The sequence below is a fragment of the Tenrec ecaudatus genome, chromosome 2 (genome assembly GCF_050624435.1).
Source record: "Tenrec ecaudatus isolate mTenEca1 chromosome 2, mTenEca1.hap1, whole genome shotgun sequence".
NCBI lineage: Eukaryota > Metazoa > Chordata > Mammalia > Afrosoricida > Tenrecidae > Tenrec > Tenrec ecaudatus.
In genome coordinates, this window is record NC_134531.1 from 245840705 (window position 1) to 245863765 (window position 23061).

Here is a 23061-nt window from a genome sequence, read left to right on the forward strand (position 1 = left end):
TAGTCCGAGTGCCCGCTAGGTAACCTAGACAGTTCAAGCGACCACTAGGTTACTTACATAGTCCAAGTGCCTGTTCGTTAACCTACATAGTCCAAGTGCCCGCTAGGTAACCTATATAGTCCAAATGCCCGCTAGGGACCCTAATAGTCCAAGTGCCCGCTAGTTATCCTAGATAATCCAAGTGCTCGCTAGTTAACCTAGATACTCCAAGTGTCCGCTAGTTAACCTAGATAGACCAAGTGCCCGCTAGGGAACCTACCTAGTCCAAGTGCCCAATAGGGAACTTACATAGTCCAAGGCCTGCTAGGGAACCTACATACTCCAAGTGCCTGTTAGTTAACCTAGATAGTACAAGTGCCCGCTAGGTAACCTAGATCGTCCAAGTGCACGCTAGTTAACCTACATAGTCCAAGGGCCCGCTAGTTAACCTACATAGTCCAAGGGCCCGCTAGTTAACCTACATCATCCAAGGGTCTGCAAGTTAACCTAGATAGTCCAAGTGCCCGTTAGTTAACCTACATAGTCCAAGTGCCCGCTAGGTAACCTAGACAGTTCAAGTGACCACTAGGTTACTTACATAGTCCAAGTGACTGTTCGTTAACCTACATAGTCCAAGTGCCCGCTAGGTAACCTATATAGTCCAAATGCCCGCTAGGGACCCTAATAGTCCAAGTGCCCGCTAGTTATCCTAGATAGTCCAAGTGCTCGCTAGTTAACCTTGATAGTCCACGTGCCCGCTAGTTAACCTAGATAGACCAAGTGCCCGCTAGGGAACCTACCTAGTCCAAGTGCCCCTAGGGAACCTATATAGTCCAAGTGCTATCTAGGTAACCTAGATAGTCCAAGGGCCCGCTAGATAACCTACATCGTCCAAGGGCCCGCAAGTTAACCTAGATTGTCCAAGTGCCCGCTAGTTAACCTACATAGTCCAAGTGCCCGCTAGGTAACCTAGACAGTTCAAGTGACCACTAGGTTACTTACATAGTCCAAGTGCCTGTTCGTTAACCTACATAGTCCAAGTGCCCGCTAGTTAACCTAGATCGTCCAAGTGCACGCTAGTTAACCTACATAGTCCAAGGGCCCGCTAGTTAACCTACATAGTTCAAGGGCCCGCTAGTTAACCTACATCGTCCAAGGGCCTGCAAGTTAACCTAGATAGTCCGAGTGCCCGCTAGGTCACCTAGACAGTTCAAGCGACCACTAGGTTACTTACATAGTCCAAGTGCCTGTTCGTTAACCTACATAGTCCAAGTGCCTGCTAGGTAACCTATATAATCCAAATGCCCGCTAGGGACCCTAATAGTCCAAGTGCCCGCTAGTTATCCTAGATAATCCAAGTGCTCGCTAGTTAACCTAGATACTCCAAGTGTCCGCTAGTTAACCTAGATAGACCAAGTGCCCGCTAGGGAACCTACCTAGTCCAAGTGCCTGATAGGGAACTTACATAGTCCAAGGCCTACTAGGGAACCTACATAGTCCAAGTGCCTGTTAGTTAACCTAGATAGTACAAGGGCCCGCTAGTTAACCTAGATAGTCCAAGTGCCTGCTAGTATACCTACATAATCCATGTGCCCGCTAGTTAACCTACATAGTGCAAGGGCCCGCTAGTTAACCTACATCGTCTAAGGGCCCGCTAGTTAACCTAGATAGTCCAAGTGCCCGCTAGTTAACCTACATAGTCTAAGTGCCCGCTAGGTAACCTAGACAGTTCAAGTGACCAATAGGTTACCTACATAGTCCAAGTGCCCGTTCGTTAGCCTACATAGTCCAAGTACCCGCTAGGTACCCAATATAGTCCAAATGCCAGCTAGGGGCCCTAATAGTCCAAATGCCCGCTAGGTAACCTAGATAATCCAAGTGCCTGCTAGTTAACCTAGATAGATAAAGTGCCCGCTAGGGAACCTATCTAGTCCAAGAACCGGCTAGGAAACGTACATAGTCCAAGTGCCCGCTAGGTAGCATACATTGTCCAAGTGCCCGCTAGGTAACGTAGATATTCCAAGTGCCTGCTAGGGAAAGTACATAGTCCAAGTGCCCGCTAGGAAACCTAGATAGTCCAAGGGCCCGCTAGGTAACCTACATTGTTCTAGTGCCCCCTAGTTAACCTACATTCTCCAAGTGCCCGATAGGGAACCTACATAGTCCAAGTGCAAGCTAGGTAACCTACATAGTCCAAATGCCCGCTAGTTAACCTACATAGTACAAGTGCCCAATAAGTCACCTACATAATCCAATTGCCCGCTAGGGAACCTACATACTCCAAGTGCCCGCTAGGTAACCTACATAGTCCAAATGCCCGCTAGTTAACCTACATAGTCCAAGTGCCCGATAGGGAACCTACATAGTCCAAGTGCCCACTAGGTAACCTACATAGTCCAAATGCCCACTAGTTAACCTACATAGTCCAAGTGCAATATAGGGAACCTACATAATCCAAGTGCCCGCTAGGGAACCTACATAGTCCAAGTGCTCGTTAGGTAACCTACATAGTCCATTGGCCCGCTGGTTAACCTACATATTCCAAGTGCCGGCTAGTAAACCCACATAATCTAAGTGCCCGTTAGCTAACCTAGATAGTCCAAGGGCCCGCTAGTTGACCTACATAGTCCAAGTGCCCGCTAGGTAACCTAGACAGTCCAAGTGCCCGCTAGTTAACCTACATAGTCCAAGTGCCCGATAGGGAACCTAGATAGTCCAAGTGTCCTCTAGTTAACTTACATAATCCAAGCGCCCGTTAGTTAACCTAGATAGTCAAAGTGCCTGCTAGGTAACCTAGATATTCCAAGTGCCCACTAGGCAACCTACATAGTACAAGTTCCCGCTAGGTAACCTAAATAGTCCAAATGCCCGCTAGGGAATCTACATAGTCCAAGTGCCCGCTAGTTAACCTAGATAGTCCAAGTGCCTGCTAGTAAACCTACATAATCCATGGGCCCGCTAGTTAACCTACATAGTGCAAGGGCCCGCTAGTTAACCTAGATCGTGCAAATGTCCGCTAGTTAACCTACATAGTCCTAGTGCCCGCTAGGGATCCTTCATAATCCAAGTGCCCGCAAGGTAACCTAGATAGTATAAGTGCCCGCTAGTTAACCTAGATAGTCCTAGTGCCCGTTAGTTAACCTAGATATTCCAAGTGCCCACTAGGGGACGTACATAGTCCAAGTGCCCGCTAGGTAACCTAGATAGTCCAAGTGCCCGCAGGGATCCTTCATAATCCAAGTGCCTGCTAGGCAACCTAGATAGTCCAAGTTCCCGCTAGGTAACCTAGATAGTCCAAGTGTCCGTAAACTAACCTAGATAGTCCAAGTCCCCGCTAGGCATCCTACATAGTCCAAGTGCCCGTTCGTTAACATAGATAGTCCAAGTGCCCGCTAGGGAAACTATATAGTCCAAGTGCTATCTAGGTAACCTAGATAGTCCAAGGGCCCGCTAGTTGACCTACATAGACCAAGGGCTCGCTTGTTAACTTTGATAGTCCAAGTGCCCCTTAGTTAACCTAGATCGTTCAAGTGCCCGCTAGTTAACCTAGATCGTCCAAGTACTGGCTAGTTAACCTACATAGTCAAGGGCCCACTAGTTAACCTAGATTGTCCAAGTGTCCTCTAGTTAACCTACATAGTCCAAGTGCCCGCTAGGTAACCTACATAGTGTAAGTGTTGGCTAGGTAAACTACATAGTCCAAGTGCCCGCTAGGTAACATATATAGTCCAAGTGCCCTCTAGGGAAGGTACATATTCCAAGTGCCCGCTAGGTAACCTAGAGAGTGCAAGTGCCCGCTAGTTAACCAAAATAGTCCAAGTGCCTGCTAGGTAACCTAGACAGTCCAAGGGCCTGCTAGTTAACCTACGTAGTCCAAGTGCCCGCTAGGTAACCTACATAGTGCAAGTGTCCGCTAGTTAACCTACATAGTCCAAGCAACCGCTAGTTAACATACATAGTCCAAGTGCCCGCTAGGTAACCTACATAGTCCAAGTGCCCGCTAGGTAACCTAGACAGTTCAAGTGACCACTAGGTTACTTACATAGTCCAAGTGCCTGTTCATTAACCTACATAGTCCAAGTGCCCGCTAGTTAACCTAGATCGTCCAAGTGCACGCTAGTTAACCTACATAGTCCAAGGGCCCGCTAGTTAACCTACATAGTCCAAGGGCCCGCTAGTTAACCTACATCGTCCAAGGGTCTGCAAGTTAACATAGATAGTCCAAGTGCCCGCTAGTTAACCTACATAGTCCAAGTGCCCCCTAGGTAACCTAGACAGTTCAAGTGACCACTAGGTTACTTACATAGTCCAAGTGCCTGTTCGTTAACCTACATAGTCCAAGTGCCCGCTAGTTAACCTAGATCGTCCAAGTGCACGCTAGATAACCTAGAGTCCAAGTGCTCGCTAGTTAACCTACATAGTCCAAGTGCCCGCTATGTAACCTAGATAGTAAAAATGCCCGTTAGGTAACCTAGATAGTCCAAGTGCCCGCTAGGTAACTTACATTGTCCAAGTTCCCGCTAGGTAACTTAGATAGTCCAAGAGCCCGTTCATTAACCTAGAAGTCAAAGTGCCCGCTAGGTAACCTGGACAGTCCAAGTGCCCGCTAGGTTACCTGCATATTCCAAGTGCCCGTTCGTTAAGCTAGATAGTCCAAGTGCCCACTAGGTAACCTACATAGTCCAAGTGCCCGCTAGGTAACCTATATAGTCCAAGTGCCCGCTAGTTAACCTAGATAGTCCAAGTGCTCGCTAGTTAACCTACATAGTACAAGGGCCCACTAGTTGACCCAGATACTCTAAGTGCCCGCTAGTTAACCTAGATAGTCCAAGTGCCCGCTAGGTAACCTAAGTAGTCCAAATGCCCGATATGGATCCTACATAGTCCAAGTGCCCTCTAGGTAACCTACATTGTCCAAGTGCCCGTTCGTTTACCTAGATAGTCCAAGTGTCCGCTAGGTAACCTATACTGCCCAAGTGCCCGCCAGGTTATCTATATAGTCCAAGTGCCCGTTCTTAACCTAGATAGTCCAAGTGCCCGCTAGGAAACCTACATAGTCCAAGGGCCCGCTAGGTAACCTAGATAGTCCAAGTGCCCGCTAGATAACCTAGTGTCCAAGTGCTTGCTAGTTAACCTACATAGTCCAAGTGCCCGCTATGTAACCTAGATAGTAAAAATGCCCGTTAGGTAACCTAGATAGTCCAAGTGCCCGCTAGGTAACTTACATTGTACAAGTTCCCGCTAGGTAACTTAGATAGTCCAAGAGCCCGTTCATTAACCTAGAAGTCAAAGTGCCCGCTAGGTAACCTAGACAGTCCAAGTGCCCGCTAGGTTACCTGCATGTTCCAAGTGCCCGTTCGTTAACCTAGATAGTCCAAGTGCCCACTAGGTAACCTACATAGTCCAAGTGCCCGCTAGGTAACCTATATAGTCCAAGTGCCCGCTAGGTAACCTAGATAGTCCTAGGTCCCGCTAGTTAACCTACATAGTGCAAGGGCTCACTTGTTCACTTTGATAGTCCAAGTGCCCGCTAGTTAACCTTGATAGTCCAAGTGCCCACTAGTTAACCTAGATTGTCCAAGTGCCCGCTAGTTAACCTACATAGTCCAAGGGCCCACTAGTTAACCTAGATAGTCCAAGTGTCCTCTAGTTAACCTACATAGTCTAAGTGCCTGCTAGTTAACCTATATACCAAGTGCCCGCTATGTAACCTAGATATTCCAAGGGCACACTAGTTAACCTATATCGTCCAAATGCCCGCTAGGCAACCTAGATAGTCCAAGTGCCCGCTAAGGAACCTACATAGTCCAAGTGCACGCTAGTTAACCTAGATAGTCCAAGGGCCCCCTAGTTAGCCTACATAGTCCAAGTTCCCGCTAGGTAACCTAGATAGTCCAAGTGCCCGTTCGGTAACCTAGATAGTCCAAGTGCCCTTTAGGGAACCTAGATATTCCAAGGGCCCGCTAGTAAACCTACATAGTCCTTGGGCCCGCTAGTTAACCTTCATAATCTAAGTGCCCGTTAGCTAACCTAGATAGTCCAAAGGCCCGCTAGTTGACCTACATAGTCCAAGTGCCAGCTAGGTAACCTGGTTAGTCCAAGTGCCTGCTTGGTAACCTACATAGTGCAAATGTCCGCTAGTTAACCTACATATTCCATGTGCCCGCTAGGTAACCTAGATACTGCAAGTGCCCGCTAGTTTACCTAGAATAGTTCAAGTACCCGCTAGGTAAGCTAGATCATCCAAGAGCCCCCTAGTTACCCTACATAGTCCAAGTGCCCGCTAGTTAACAAACATAATATAAGTGCCCGTTGGCTAACGTAGATAGTCCAAGGGCCCGCTAGTTAACCTACATAGTCCAAGGGCCCGCTAGTTAACCTACATGGTCCATGGGCCCGCTAGTTAACCTAGATAGTCCAAGTGCCCGTTCGTTAACCTACATAGTCCAAGTGCCCGCTAGGTAACCAATATAGGCCAAATGCCCGCTAGGGGCCCTAATAGTCCAAATGCCTGCTAGTTAACCTAGATAGTCCAAGTGCTCGCTAGTTAACCTAGATAGTCCAAGTGCCCGCTAGTTAACATAGATAGATAAAGTGCCCGCTAGGGAACCTATATAGTCCAAGTATCCGCTAGGATACGTACACAGTCCAAGTGCCCACTAGGTAACGTACATAGTCCAAGTGCCCGCTAGGTTACGTAGAGAGTCCAAGTGCCCGCTAGGGAGCGTACATACTCCAAGTGCCCGCTAGGTAACCTAGATAGTCCAAGTGCCCGCTAGTTAACCTACATTGTCCAAGTGCCTGCTAGGTTACCTAGATAATCCAATGCCAACTAGTCAACCTACATAGTCCAGGTTCCAACTAGGTAACCTAGATAGTCCAAGGGCCCCCTAGTTAACCTACATTCTCAAAGTGCCTGATAGGGAACCTACATAGTCCAAGTGCCCGCTAGGTAACATACATAGTCCAAATGCCCGCTAGTTAACCTACATAGTCCAAGTGACCCATAGGGAACCTACATAATCCAAGTGCCCGCTAGGGAACCTACATAGTCCATGTGCCCGTTAGGTAACCTAGATAGTCCAAATGCCAGCTAGGGAACCCACATAGTCCAAGTGCCCGCTAGGGAACTTCCATAGTCCAAGGGCCCGCTAGGGAATCTACAAAATCCAAGTGCCCGTTAGTTAACCTAGAAAGTCCAAGTGCCCGCATGGCAACCTAGATAGTCCAACAGCCCGGTAGGTAACCTACATACTCCAAGTACCCGCTAGGTAACGTAGATAGTTCAAGTGCCAGCTAGGTAACCTAGATAGTCCAAGTGCCCGCTAGGTAACCTACAAAGTCTAAGTGTCCGCTAGGTAATCTATATAGTCCAAATGACCGCAGGGAGCCTACATTGTCCAATGCCCGCTAGGTAACCTAGATAGTCTAAGGGCCCGCGAGGTAACCTACATAGTCCTAGTGCCCCCTAGTTAACCTACATTTTCCAAGTGCCCGAATTGGAAACTACATAGTCCACGTGCCCGCTAAGTAACCTACATAGTCCAAGTGCACACTAGGTAACCTACATTGTCCAAATGCCCTCTAGTTATTCTACATAGTCCAAGTGCCCGATAGGGAACCTACATAATCCAAATGCCCGCTAGAAAACATACATAGTCCAAGTGCCCGTTAGGTAACCTAGAAAGTCCAAATGCCCGCCAGGAAACCCACATAGTCCAAGTGCCCGCTAGGGAACTTACATAGTCCAAGGGCCCGCTAGGGAACCTACACAGTCCAAGTGCCCGTTAGTTAACCTAGATAGTCCAAGTGCCCGCTTGGTAACCTAGATAGTCCAACACCCCGCTAGGTAACCTACATACTCCAAGAACGCACTAGGTAACGTGGATAGTTCAAGTGCGAGCTAGGTAACCTAGATAGTCCAAGTGCCCGCTAGGTAACCTACAAAATCTAAGGGCCCGCTAGGTTATCTATGTAGTCCAAATGCCCGCTAGGGAATCTACATAGTCCAAGGGCCCGCTAGTTAACGTAGATAGTCCAAGTGCCGCTAGTTATTCTACATAGTTCAAGGGCCCACTAGTTAACCTACACAGTCCAAGTTTCCGCTAAGAAACCTAGATAGTCCAAGTGCACGCTAGTTAACCTAGATAGTCCAAGTGCCCTCTAGTTAACCTAGATCGTCCAAGTGCCCGCTAAGAAACTTAGATAGTCCAAGTGCCCGTTACCTAAACTAGATAGTCCAATTGCCCGCTATGCAACATACATAGTCCAAGTGCCCGTTCGTTAACCTAGAAGTCCAAGTGCCCGCTAGGTAACCTAGACTCTCCAAGTGCCCGCTAGGTTACCTACATAGTCCAAATGCCCGTTCGGTAACCTAGATAGTGCAAGTGCCCGGTAGTTAACCTACATAGTCCAAGTGCACGCTAGGTAACCTAGATAGTCCAAGGGCCCGCTAGTTAACCTACATAGTCCAAGTGCCCGGTAGTTAACTTACATAGTTCAAGTGTCCGTAGGGAACATACATAGTCCAAGTGCCCGCTAGGGAACCTACATAGTCCAAGTGCCCGCTAGTTAATCTACATAGTTCAACGCCCGCTAGTTAACCTACATAATCCAAGTACCCGCTAGTTAACCTAGATCGTCCAAGTGTCCGCTAATTAACCTACATAGTACAAGTGCCCGCTAGGGAAACTAGATAGTCTAAGTGCCCGCTCTGGAACCTACATAGTCCAAGTGACTGCTAGGGAACCTACATAGTCCATGTGCCCGTTCTGGAACATACATAGTCCAAGTGCCCGCTAGGGAATCTACATAGTCCAAGGGCCCGCTAGTTAACGTAGATAGTCCAAGTGCCGCTAGTTAATCTACATAGTCCAAGGACCCGCTAGTTAACCTACATAGTCCAAGTACCCGCTAGCTAACCTAGATCGTCCAAGTGCCCACTAGGTAACCTGCATAGTCCAAGGGCCCGCTAGTTAACCTACATAGTCCAAGGGCCCGCTATTTAACCTACATCGTCCAAGGGCCCGCTAGTTAACCTAGATAGACCATTTGCCCGCTAGTTAACCTACATAGTCCAAGTGCCCACTAGGTAACCAATATAGTCCAAATGCCCGCAAGGGGCCCTAATAGTCCATATGCCCGCTAGTTAACCTAGATAGTCCAAGTGTTCGCTAGTTAACCTAGATAGACCAAGTGCCCGCTAGGGAACCTATCTAGTCCAAATACCCGCTAGGAAACGTACATAGTCCAAGTGCCCGCTAGGTAACGTACATAGTCCAAGTGCCCGCTAGGTAACGTAGATAGTCCAAGTGCCCGTTTGGGATCGTACATAATCCAAGTGCCTGATAGGTAACCGAGATAGTCCAAGTGCCCACTAGTTAACCTACATAGTCCAGGTTCCCCCTAGGTAACCTAGAAAGTCCAAGGCCCGCTAGGTAACCTACATAGTCCTAGTGCCCCCTAGTTAACCTACATTCTCCAAGTGCCCGATAGGGAACCTACATAGTCCATGTGCCCGCTAGGTAATGTACATATTCCAAATGCCCTCTAGTTAATCTACATAGTCCAAGTGCCCGATAGGGAACCTACATAATCCAAGTGCTCGCTAGGGAACCTACATAGTCCAAGTGCCCGTTAGGTAACCTAGATATTCCAAATGCCCGCCAGGAAACCCACATAGTCCAAGTGCCCGCTAGGGAACTTACATAGTCCAAGGGCCCGCTAGGGAATCTACACAGTCCAAGTGCCTGTTATTTAACCTAGATAGTCCAAGTGCCCGCATGGTAAACTAGATAGTCCAACAGCCCGCTAGGTAACCTACATACTCTAAGAACCAGCTATAAGGTAGATAGTTCAAGTGCCAGCTAGGTAACCTAGATAGTCTAAGGGCCCGCTAGGTAACCTACATAGTCCTAGTGCCCCCTAGTTAACCTACATTCTCCAAGTGCCTGATAGGGAACCTACATAGAACAAGTGCCCGCTAGGTAACCTACATAGTCCAAATGCCCGCTAGTTAATCTACATAGTCCAAGTGCCCGCTAGGGTCCTTACATAGTCCAAGGGCCCGCTAGGGAACCTACATAGTCCAAGTGCCCGTTAGTTAACCTAGATAGTCCCAGTGCCCGCTAGGTAACCTAGATAGTCCAACAGCCCGGTAGGTAACCTACATACTCCAAGTACCCGCTAGGTAACGTAGATAGCTCAAGTGCCAGCTAGGTAACCTAGATTGTCCAAGTGCCCGCTAGGTAACCTACAATGTCTAAGTGCCCGCTAGGTAATCTATATAGTCCAAATGTCCGCTAGGGAGCCTACATAGTCCAAATGCCCGCTAGGTAGCCTAGATAGTCTAAGGGCCCGCTAGGTAACCTACATAGTCCTAGTGCCCCATAGTTAACCTACATTCTCCAAGTGCCCGATAGGGAACCTACATAGAACAAATGCCCGCTAGGTAACCTACATAGTCCAAATGCCCGCTAGTTAATCTACATAGTCCAAGTGCCCGATAGGGAACCTACATAATCCAAGTGCCCGCTAGGGAACCTACATAGTCCAAGTGCCCGTTAGGTAAGCTAGATAGTCCAAATGCCCGCTAGGGAACCCACATAGTCCAAGTGCCCGCCAGGGAACTTACATAGTCCATGGGCCCGCTAGGGAACCTACATAGTCCAAGTGCCCTTTAGTTAACCTAGATAGTCCCAGTGACCACTAGGTAACCTAGATAGTCCAACAGCCCGGTAGGTAACCTACATACTCCAAGTACTCGCTAGGTAACGTAGATAGTTCAAGTGCCAGCTAGGTAACCTAGATAGTCCAAGTGCCCGCTAGGTAACCTACAAAGTCTATGTTCCCGCTAGGTAAATTATATAGTCCAAATCACCGCTAGGGAGCCTACATAGTCCAAATGCTCGCTAGGTAACCTAGATAGTCTAAGGGCCCGCTTGGTAACCTACATAGTCCTAGTGTCCCCTAGTTAACCTACATTTTCCAAGTGCCCGATAGGGAACCTACATAGTCCAAGTGCCTGCTAGGTAACCTACATAGTCCAAGTGCCCTCTAGTTAACCTACATAGTCCAAGTGCCCGATAGGGAACCTACATAATCCAAGTGCCCGCTAGGGAACCTACATAGTCCAACTGCCCGTTAGGTAACCTAGATAGTCCAAATGCCCGCCAGGAAACCCACATAGTCCAAGTGCCCGCTAGGGAACTTACATAGTCCAAGGGCCCGCTAGGGAACCTACACAGTCCAAGTGTCCGTTAGTTAACCTAGATAGTCCAAATGCCCGCTTGGTAACCTAGATAGTCCAACAGCCCTCTAGGTAACCTACATACTCCAAGCGCCCGCTATAACGTAGATAGTTCAGGTGCCAGCTAGGTAACCTAGATAGTCCATGTGCCGCTAGGTAACCTACAAAGTCTAAGTGCCCGCTAGGTTATCTATATAGTCCAAATGCCCGCTAGGGAATCTACATAGTCCAAGGGCCCGCTAGTTAACGTAGATCGTCCAAGTGCCGCTAGTTAATCTACATAGTCCAAGGGCCCGCTAGTTAACCTACATACTCCAAGTACCCGCTAAGAAACCTTCATAGTCCAAGTGCCCGCTAGTTAACCTAGATAGTCCAAGTGCCCTCTAGTTAACCTAGATCATCCAAGTGCCCGCTAAGAAACCTAGATATTCCAAGTGCCCGTTACCTAACCTAGATAGTCCAATTGCCCGCTAGGTTACCTACATAGTCCAAATGCCCATTCGGTAACCTAGATAGTGCAAGTGCCCGGTTGTTAACCTACATAGTCCAAGTGCCCGGTAGTTAACTTACGTAGTTCAAGTGTCCGTAGGGAACATACAGAGTCCAAGTGCCCACTAGGGAACCTACATAGTCCAAGTGCCCGCTAGTTAATCTACATAGTTCAAGGGCCCGCTAGTTAACCTACATAATCCAAGTACCCGCTAGTTAACCTAGATCGTCCAAGTGTCCGCTAATTAACCTACATAGTACAAGTGCCCGCTAGGGAACCTAGATAGTCTAAGTGCCCGCTCTGGAACCTACATAGTCCAAGTGACTTCTAGGGAACCTACATAGTCCAAGTGCCCGCTCTGGAACATACATAGTCCAAGTGCCCGCTAGGGAATCTACATACTCCAAGGCCCGCTAGTTAACGTAGATAGTCCAAGTACCGCTAGTTAATCTACATAGTCCAAGGGCCTGCTAGTTAACCTACATAGTCCAAGTACCCGCTAGTTAACCTAAATCGTCCAAGGGCCCGCTAGTTAACCTAGATAGTCCAATTGCCCATTAGCTAACCTAGATAGTCGAAGTGTACGCTAGTTAACCTACATAGTCCAAGTGCCTGTTGGTTAACGTAGATAGTCCAAGTGCCCGCTAGGTAACATAGACAGTCCAAGTGCCCGCTAGGTTACCTACATAGTCCAAGTGCCCGTTCGTTAACCTACATATCCAAGTTCCCGCTAGGTAACCAATATAGTAAAAATGCCCGCTAGGGGCCCTAATAGTCCATATGCCCGCTAGTTAACCTAGATAGTCCAAGTGCTCGCGAGTTAACATAGATAGACCAAGTGCCCGCTAGGGAACCTATCTAGTCCAAGTACCCACTAGGAAACGTACATAGTCCAAGTGACCGCTAGGTAACTTAGATAGTCCAAGTGCCCGCTAGGGAACGTACATAGTCCAAGTGCCTGCTAGGTAACCTAGATAGTTCAAGTGCCCAGTAGTTAACCTACATAGTCCAGGTTCCCCCTAGGTAACCTAGATAGTCCAAGGCCCGCTAGGTAACCTACATTGTCCTGATGCCCGCTAGTTAACCTGCAAAGTCTAAGTGCCCGCTAGGTAATCTATATATTCCAAATGACCGCTAGGGAGCCTACATAGTCCAAGTGCCCGCTAGGTAACCTACATAGTCCAAATGCCCTCTAGTTAACCTACATAGTACACGTGCCCGATAGGGAACTTACATAATCCAAGTGCCCGCTAGGGAACCTACATAGTCCAAGTGCCCGTTAAGTAACCTAGATAGTACAAATGCCCGCCAGGAAACCCACATAGTCCAAGTGCTCGCTATGGAACTTACATAGGCAAAGGGCCCGCTAGGGAACCTACATAGTCCAAGTGCCCGTTAGTTAACCTAGATATTCCAAGTGCCCTCTTGTTAAACTAGATAGTCCAACAGCCCGCTAGGTGACCTACATACTCCAAGAACCCGCTAGGTAACGTAGATAGTTCAAGTGCCAGCTAGGTAACCTACAGAGTCTAAGTGCCCACTAGGTAACCTAGATAATCCAAGTGCCCGCTAGTTAACAACCTAGATACTCCAAGTACCCGCTAGTTAACCTAGATCGGCCAATTGTCAGCTAGTTAACCTACATAGTCCAAGTGCCCGCTAGGTAACCTAGATAGTCCAAGTGCCCTTTAGGGAACCTACATAGTCCAAGAGCCCGCTAGCGAACCTACATAGTCCAATTGCCCGCTCTGGAACATACATAGTCCAAGTCCCCATTAGTTAACATAGATAATCCAAGTGCCTGCTAGTTAACCTAGATAGTCCAAGTGCCCGCTAGGTAACATAGATAGTCCAAGTGCCCGCTAGTTAACCTAGATAGTCCAAGTGCCCACTAGTTAACCAGGATCGTCAAAGTGCCCTCTAGTTAACTTACATAGTCCAAAGGACTGCTAGTTAACCTACATAGACCAAGGGCCCGCTAATTAACCTACATAGTCCAAGTCCCTGCTAGGTAACCTAGACAGTCCAAGTGACCATTAGGTTACCTACATAGTCCAAGTGCCCGTTTGTTAACCTACATAATCCAAGTGCCGCTCGGTAACGTAGATAGCCCAAGAGCCCGCTAGAGAACGTATATAGTCCAAGTGCCCGCTAAGTAACCAAATAGTCCAAGTGCCCGCTAGTTAACCTACATAGTCCAAGTGCCTGCTAGGTAAACTACATAGTCCAAGTGCCCACTAGGTAACCTAGACAGTCCAATTGCCCGCTAGTTAACCTAGACAATCCATGTTCCCGATAGGGAACCTACATAGTCCAAGTGCTCGCTAGGGAACCTACATAGTCCAAGTGCTCGCTAGGCATCCTACATAGTCCAAATGCCCGTTAGTTAACCTAGATAGTCAAAGTGCCTGCTAGGTAACCTAAACAGTCCAAGTGCCCGCTAGGGAACCTACATAGTCCAAGTGCCCGCTAGGTAACCTTGATAGTCCAATTGCCCGTTAGCTAACCTAGATAGTCGAAGTGTCCGCTAGTTAACCTACATAGTCCAAGTGCCCGTTGGTTAACCTAGATAGGCCAAGTGCCCGCTAGGTAACCTAGACAGTCCAAAACCCCGCTAGGTTACCTACATAGTCCAAGTGCACGTTCGTTAACCTAGATAGTCCAAGTACCCGCTGGTAACCTACATAGTCCTAGTGCCCCCTAGTTAACCTACATTCTTCAAGTGCCCGATAGGGAAGCTACATAGTCCACGTGCCCGCTAGGTAACCTACATATTCCAAATGCCCTCTAGTTAATCTACATAGTCCAAGTGCCCGATAGGGAACCTACATAATCCAAGTGCCCGCTAGGGAACTACATAGTCCAAGTGCCCGTTAGGTAACCTAGATAGTCCAAATGCCCGCCAGGAAACCCACATAGTCCAAGTTCCCGCTAGGGAACTTACATAGTCCAAGGGCCCGCTAGGGAATCTACACAGTCCAAGTGCCCGTTATTTAACCTAGATAGTCCAAGTGCCTGCTTGGTAACCTCGATAGTCCAACAGCCCGCTAGGTAACCGACATACCCTAAAAACCCGCTATAACGTAGATAGTTCAAGTGCCAGCTAGGTAACCTAGATAGTCTAAGGGCCCGCTAGGAAACCTACATAGTCCTAGTGCCCCCTAGTTAACCTACATTCTCCAAGTGTCCGATAGGGAACCTACATAGAACAAGTGCCCGCTAGGTAACCTACATAATCCACATGCCCGCTAGTTAATCTACATAGTCCAAGTGCCCGATAGGGAACCTACATAATCCAAGTGCCCACTAGGGAACCTACATAGTCCAAGTGCCCGTTAGGTAACCTAGATAGTCCAAATGCCCGCTAGAGAACCCACATAGTCCAAGTGCCCACTAGGGAACTTACATAGTCCAAGGGCCCACTAGGGAACCTACATAGTCCAAGTGCCCGTTAGTTAACCTAGATAGTCCCAATGCACGCTAGGTAACCTAGATAGTCCAACATCCCGGTAGGTAACCTACATACTCCAAGTACCCGCTAGGTAATGTAGATAGTTCAAGTGCCAGCTAGGTAACCTAGATAATCCAAGTGCCCGCTAGGTAACCTACAAAGTCTAAGTTCCCGCTAAGTAATCTATATAGTCCAAATGACCGCTAGGGAGTCTACATAATCCAAATGCTCGCTAGGTAACCTAGATAGTCTAAGGGCCCGCTTGGTAACCTACATAGTCCTAGTGCCCCCTAGTTAACCTACATTTTCCAAGTGCCCGATAGGGAACCTACATAGTCCAAGTGCCTGCTAGGTAACCTACATAGTCCAAATGCCCTCGAGTTAACCTACATTGTCCAAGTGCCCGACAGGGAACCTACATAATCCAAGTGCCCGCTAGGGAACTTACATAGTCCAAGTGCCCGTTAGGTAACCTAGATAGTCCAAATGCCCGCCAGGAAACCCACATAGTCCAAGTGCCCGCTAGGGAACTTACATAGTCCAAGGGCCCGCTAGGGAACCTACACAGTCCAAGTGTCCGTTAGTTAACCTAGATAGTCCAAGTGCCCGCTTGGTAACCTAGATAGTCCAACAGCCCTCTAGGTAACCTACATACTCCAAGAACCCGCTATAACGTAGATAGTTCAAGTGCCAGCTAGGTAACCTAGATAGTCCACGTGCCGCTAGGTAACCTACAAAGTCTAAGTGCCCGCTAGGTTATCTATATAGTCCAAAGCCCGCTAGGGATCTACATAGTCCAAGGGCACGCTAGTTAACGTAGATCGTCCTAGTGCCGCTAGTTAATCTACATAGTCCAAGGGCTCGCTAGTTAACCCACATACTCCAAGTACCCGCTAAGAAACCTTCATAGTCCAAGTGCCCGCTAGTTAACCTAGATCCTCCAAGTGCCCGCTAAGAAACCTAGATATTCCAAGTGCCCGTTACCTAACCTAGATAGTCCAATTGCCCGCTAGGTTACCTACATAGTCCAAATGCCCATTCGGTAACCTAGATAGTGCAAGTGCCCGGTAGGTAACCTAGACAGTCCAAAACCCCGCTAGGTTACCTACATAGTCCAAGTGCACGTTCGTTAACCTAGATAGTCCAAGTACCCGCTGGTAACCTACATAGTCCTAGTGCCCCCTAGTTAACCTACATTCTTCAAGTGCCCGATAGGGAAGCTACATAGTCCACGTGCCCGCTAGGTAACCTACATATTCCAAATGCCCTCTAGTTAATCTACATAGTCCAAGTGCCCGATAGGGAACCTACATAATCCAAGTGCCCGCTAGGGAACTACATAGTCCAAGTGCCCGTTAGGTAACCTAGATAGTCCAAATGCCCGCCAGGAAACCCACATAGTCCAAGTTCCCGCTAGGGAACTTACATAGTCCAAGGGCCCGCTAGGGAATCTACACAGTCCAAGTGCCCGTTATTTAACCTAGATAGTCCAAGTGCCTGCTTGGTAACCTCGATAGTCCAACAGCCCGCTAGGTAACCGACATACCCTAAAAACCCGCTATAACGTAGATAGTTCAAGTGCCAGCTAGGTAACCTAGATAGTCTAAGGGCCCGCTAGGAAACCTACATAGTCCTAGTGCCCCCTAGTTAACCTACATTCTCCAAGTGTCCGATAGGGAACCTACATAGAACAAGTGCCCGCTAGGTAACCTACATAATCCACATGCCCGCTAGTTAATCTACATAGTCCAAGTGCCCGATAGGGAACCTACATAATCCAAGTGCCCACTAGGGAACCTACATAGTCCAAGTGCCCGTTAGGTAACCTAGATAGTCCAAATGCCCGCTAGAGAACCCACATAGTCCAAGTGCCCACTAGGGAACTTACATAGTCCAAGGGCCCGCTAGGGAACCTACATAGTCCAAGTGCCCGTTAGTTAACCTAGATAGTCCCAATGCACGCTAGGTAACCTAGATAGTCCAACATCCCGGTAGGTAACCTACATACTCCAAGTACCCGCTAGGTAATGTAGATAGTTCAAGTGCCAGCTAGGTAACCTAGATAATCCAAGTGCCCGCTAGGTAACCTACAAAGTCTAAGTTCCCGCTAAGTAATCTATATAGTCCAAATGACCGCTAGGGAGTCTACATAATCCAAATGCTCGCTAGGTAACCTAGATAGTCTAAGGGCCCGCTTGGTAACCTACATAGTCCTAGTGCCCCCTAGTTAACCTACATTTTCCAAGTGCCCGATAGGGAACCTACATAGTCCAAGTGCCTGCTAGGTAACCTACATAGTCCAAATGCCCTCGAGTTAACCTACATAGTCCAAGTGCCCGACAGGGAACCTACATAATCCAAGTGCCCGCTAGGGAACTTACATAGTCCAAGTGCCCGTTAGGTAACCTAGATAGTCCAAATGCCCGCCAGGAAACCCACATAGTCCAAGTGCCCGCTAGGGAACTTACATAGTCCAAGGGCCCGCTAGGGAACCTACACAGTCCAAGTGTCCGTTAGTTAACCTAGATAGTCCAAGTGCCCGCTTGGTAACCTAGATAGTCCAACAGCCCTCTAGGTAACCTACATACTCCAAGAACCCGCTATAACGTAGATAGTTCAAGTGCCAGCTAGGTAACCTAGATAGTCCACGTGCCGCTAGGTAACCTACAAAGTCTAAGTGCCCGCTAGGTTATCTATATAGTCCAAAGCCCGCTAGGGATCTACATAGTCCAAGGGCACGCTAGTTAACGTAGATCGTCCTAGTGCCGCTAGTTAATCTACATAGTCCAAGGGCTCGCTAGTTAACCCACATACTCCAAGTACCCGCTAAGAAACCTTCATAGTCCAAGTGCCCGCTAGTTAACCTAGATAGTCCAAGTGCCCTCTAGTTAACCTAGATCCTCCAAGTGCCCGCTAAGAAACCTAGATATTCCAAGTGCCCGTTACCTAACCTAGATAGTCCAATTGCCCGCTAGGTTACCTACATAGTCCAAATGCCCGTTCGGTTACCTAGATAGTGCAAGTGCCCGGTAGGTAACCTAGATAGTCCAAGGGCCCGCTAGTTAACCTACATAGTCCAAGTGCCCGGTAGTTAACTTACGTAGTTCAAGTGTCCGTAGGGAACATACAGAGTCCAAGTGCCCATTAGGGAACCTACATAGTCCAAGTGCCCGCTAGTTAATCTACATAGTTCAAGGACCCCTAGTTAACCTACATAATCCAAGTACCCGCTAGTTAACCTAGATCGTCCAAGGGTCCGCTAATTAACCTACATATTACAAGTGCCCACTAGGGAACCTAGATAGTCTAAGTGCCCGCTCTGGAACCTACATAGTCCAAGTGACTACTAGGGAACCTACATAGTCCAAGTGCCCGCTCTGGATCATCCATAGTCCAAGTGCCGCTAGTTAACCTACATAGTCCAAGTACCCGCTAGTTAACCTAGATCGTCCAAGGGCCCGCTAGTTAACCTACATAGTCCAAGTGCCCGCTAGGTAACCTAGATAGTCCAATTGCCCGTTAGCTATCCTAGATAGTCGAAGTGTCCGCTAGTTAACCTACATAGTCCAAGTGCCCATTGGTTAACCTAGGTAGGCCAAGTGCCCGCTAGGTAACCTAGACAGTCCAAGTGCCCGCTAGGTTACGTACAATATCCAAGTGCCCGTTCGTTAACCTACATATCCAAGTACCCGCTAGGTAACCAATATAGTAAAAATGCCCGCCGGGGCCCTAATAGTCTATATGCCCGCTAGTTAACCTAGATAGTCCAAGTGCTCGCGAGTTAACATAGATAGACCAAGTACCAGCTAGGGAACCTATCTAGTCCAAGTACCCACTAGGAAACGTACATAGTCCAATTGCCCGCTAGGTATAACGTACATAGTCCAAGTGCCCGCTAGGTAACTTAGATAGTCCAAGTGCACGCTAGGGAACGTACATAGTCCAAGTGCCTGCTAGGTAACCTAGATAGATCAAGTGCCCACTAGTTAACCTACATAGTCCAGGTTCCCCCTAGGTAACCTAGATAGTCCAAGGGCCCGCTAGGTAACCTACATTGTCCTGGTGCCCCCTAGTTAACCTACATTCTCCAAGTGCCCGATAGGGAACCTACATAGTCCAAGTGCCCGCTAGGTATCCTAGATAGTCCAAATGCCCGCTAGGGAACCCACATAGTCCAAGTGCCCGCTAGGGAACTTATATAGTCCAAGGGCCCGCTACGGATCCTACATAGTCCAAGTGCCCGTTAGTTAACCTAGATAGTCCAAGTGCCCCCTAGGTAACCTAGATACTGCAACAGCCCGGTAGGTAACCTACATACTCCAAGTACCCGCTAGGTAACATAGATAGTTCAAGTGCCTTCTAGGTAACCTAGATAGTCCTAGTGCCCGCGAGGTAACCTACAAAGTCTAAGTGCCCGCTAGGTAATCTATATAGTCCAAATGACCGCTAGGGAGCCTACATAGTCCAAATGCCCGCTAGGTAACCTAGATAGTCTAAGGGCCCTCTAGGTAACTTACATAGTCCTAGTGTCCCTTAGTTAACCTACATTTTCCAAGTGCCCGATAGGGAACCTACATAGTCCAAGTGACAGCTAGGTAACCTACATAGTCCAAATGCCCTCTAGTTAACCTACATAGTCCACGTGCCCGATAGGGAACTTACATAATCCTAGTGCCCGCTAGGGAACCTACTTAGCCCAAATGCCCGTTAAGTAACCTAGGTAGTCCAAATGCCCGCCAGGAAACCCACATAGTCCAAGTGCCCGCTAGGGAACTTACATAGGCCAAGGGCCCGCTAGGGAACCTACATAGTCCAAGTGCCCGTTAGTTAACCTAGATAGTCCAAGTGCCCTCTTGGTAACCTAGATAGTCCAACAGCCCGCTAGGTAACCTACATACTCCAAGAACGCACTAGGTAACGTGGATAGTTCAAGTGCGAGCTAGGTAACCTAGATAGTCCAAGTGCCCGCTAGGTTATCTATATGGTCCAAATGCCCGCTAGGGAACCTACATAGCCCACGTGCCCGCTAGGTAACCTAGATAATCCAAGTGCCCGCTAGTTAACCTAGATAGTCCAAGTACCCGCTAGTTAACCTAGATTGGCCAATTGTCCGCTAGTTAACCTACATAGTCCAAGTGCCCGCTAGGTAACCTGGATAGTCCAAGTGCCCTTTAGGGAACCTACATAGTCCAAGTGCCCGCTAGGGAACCTACATAGTCCAATTGCCCGCTCTGGAACATACATAGTCCAAGTCCCCATTAGTTAACATAGATAATCCAAGTGCCCGCTAGGTAACCTATATAGTCCAAATGCCCGCTAGGGAACCTACATAGTCCAAGTGCCCGCTAGTTAACCTAGATAGTCCAAGTGCCCGCTAGTTAACCTAGATAGTCCAAGTGCCCGCTAGTTAACCAGGATCATCAAAGTGCCCTCTAGTTAACTTACATAGTCCAAAGGCCTGCTAGTTAACCTACATAGACCCAGGGCCCGCTAGTTAACCTACATAGTCCAAGTCCCCGCTAGGTAACCTAGACAGTCCAAGTGACCATTAGGTTACCTACATAGTCCAAGTGCCCGTTCGTTAACCTACATAATCCAAGTGCCCGGTAGGTAACGTCGATAGCCCAAGTGCCTGCTAGGGAACGTACATATTCCAAGTGCCAGCTAAGTAACCTAGATAGTCCAAGAGCCCACTAGTTAACCTACATAGTCCAAGTGCCTGCTAGGTAAACTACATAGTCCAAGTTCCCACTAGGTAACCTAGACAGTCCAATTGCCCGCTAGTTAACCTAGACAGTTCAAGTTCCCGATAGGGAACCTACATAGTCCCAGTGCTCGCTAGGGAACCTACATAGTCCAAGTGCTCGCTAGGCATCCTACATAGTCCAAATGCCCGTTAGTTAACCTAGATAGTCAAAGTGCCTGGTAGGTAACCTAAATAGTCCAAGTGCCCGCTAGGGAACTTACATAGTCCAAGTGCCCGCTAGGTAACCTAGATAGTCCAATTGCCCGTAAGCTAACCTAGATAGTCGAAGTGTCCGCTAGTTAACCTACATAGTCCAAGTGCCCGTTGGTTAACCTAGATAGGCCAAGTGCCCGCTAGGTAACCTAGACAGTCCAAGTGCCCGCTAGGTTACCTACATAGTCCAAGTGCACGTTCGTTAACCTAGATAGTCCAAGTGCCCGCTGGTAACCTACATAGTCCAAGTGCCAGTTAGGTAACCTAGATAGTCCAAGTGCCCACTAGGTAACCTAAATAATCCAAATGCCCACTAGGGAAACTACATAGTGCATGTGCCCGCTAGTTAACCTAGATAGTCCTAGTGCCCGCTAGTAAACCTAGATAAAATAAGGGCCCGTTAGTTAATCTAGATAATCCAAGTGCCCGCTAGTTAACCTACATAGTCCATGGGCCCTCTAGTTAACCTAGATAGTCCAAGTGCCCGCTAGGGGACGTACATAGTCCAAGTGCCCGCTAGGTTACCTAGATAGTCCAAGTGCCCGCCAAGGAATGTACATAGTTCAAGTGCCCGCTAGGTAACCTAGATTGTCCAAGTGTCCACTAGTTAACCTACATAGTCCAAGTGCCCGCTAAGTAACCTAGATAGTCCAAGGTCCTGCTAGTTAACCTACATTGTCCAATGTCCGAAAGGGAACCTACATAGTCCAAGTGCCCGCTGAGGAACCTACATAGTCCAAGTGCCCGATAGGGAACCTACATATTCCAAGTGCCCGTTAGGGAACCTAGATAGTCCAAGTGCCCGTAGGGAACCTATATAGTCCAAGTGCCCGCTAGGGAACCTACATACTCAAAATGCCCGCTAGGGAACCTGCATTATTCAAGTGCCCGCTAATTAACCTAGATAGTCCACGTGCCCGCTAGTTAACCTAGATAGTCCAAGTGCCTGATAGTTAACCTACATAGTCCAGTGCCTGATAGGGAACCTAGATAGTCCAAGTGCCCGCTAGGGAACCTACATAGTAAAAGTGCCCGCTAGGGAACCTGCTTTGTGCAAGTGCCCGCTAGTTAACCTAGATAGTCCAAGTGCCCGCTAGTTAACCTAGATAGTCGAAGTGCCCGATAGTTAACCTACATAATCCAAGGTCAGCTAGTTAACCTAGATAGTCCAAGTGCCCGCTAGTTAACCTACATAGTCCAAGTGCCTGCTAGTTAACCTAGATATTCCAAGTGCCCGCTAGTTAACCTAGATCGTCCAAGTGTATGCTAGTTAACCTACACAGTCCAAGTTCCCGTTAGGTAACCTAGATAGTCCAAGTGCCCGCTAGGTAACCTACATAGTCCAAGTTCCCGCTAGGTAACGTAGATAGTCCAAATGCCCGTTACCTAACCTAGATAATCCAATTGCCCGCTATGCAACATACATAGTCCAAGTGCCCATTCGTTAACCTAGAAATCCAAGTGCCTGCTAGGTAACCGGGACTGTCCAAGTGCCCGCTAGGTTACCTACATAGTCCAAATGCCCGCTAATTAACCTACATAGTCCAAGTGCCCGCTAGGTAACCTAGATAGTGCAAGTGCCCGCTAGTTAACCTACGTAGTCCAAGTGCCCGTTCGTTAACCTAGATAGTCCAAGTGCCCGCTAGGTAACCTAGACAGTCCAAGTGCCTGCTAGGTAACCTAAATAGTCCAAATGCCCATTCGTTAACCTACATAGTCCAAGGGCCCACTATTTAACCTAGATCGTCCAAGTGTCTTTGGTTAACCTACATAGTCCAAGTGCCCGCAAGGTAACCTATATAGTCCAAGTTCAAGCTATGTAACCAAGATAGTCCAAGGGCCCGCTAGTTAACCTACATAGTCCAAGTGCCCGCTAGGTAAACTAGATATCCAAATTCCCGCTAAGGAACCTACATAGTCCAAGTGCACGCTAA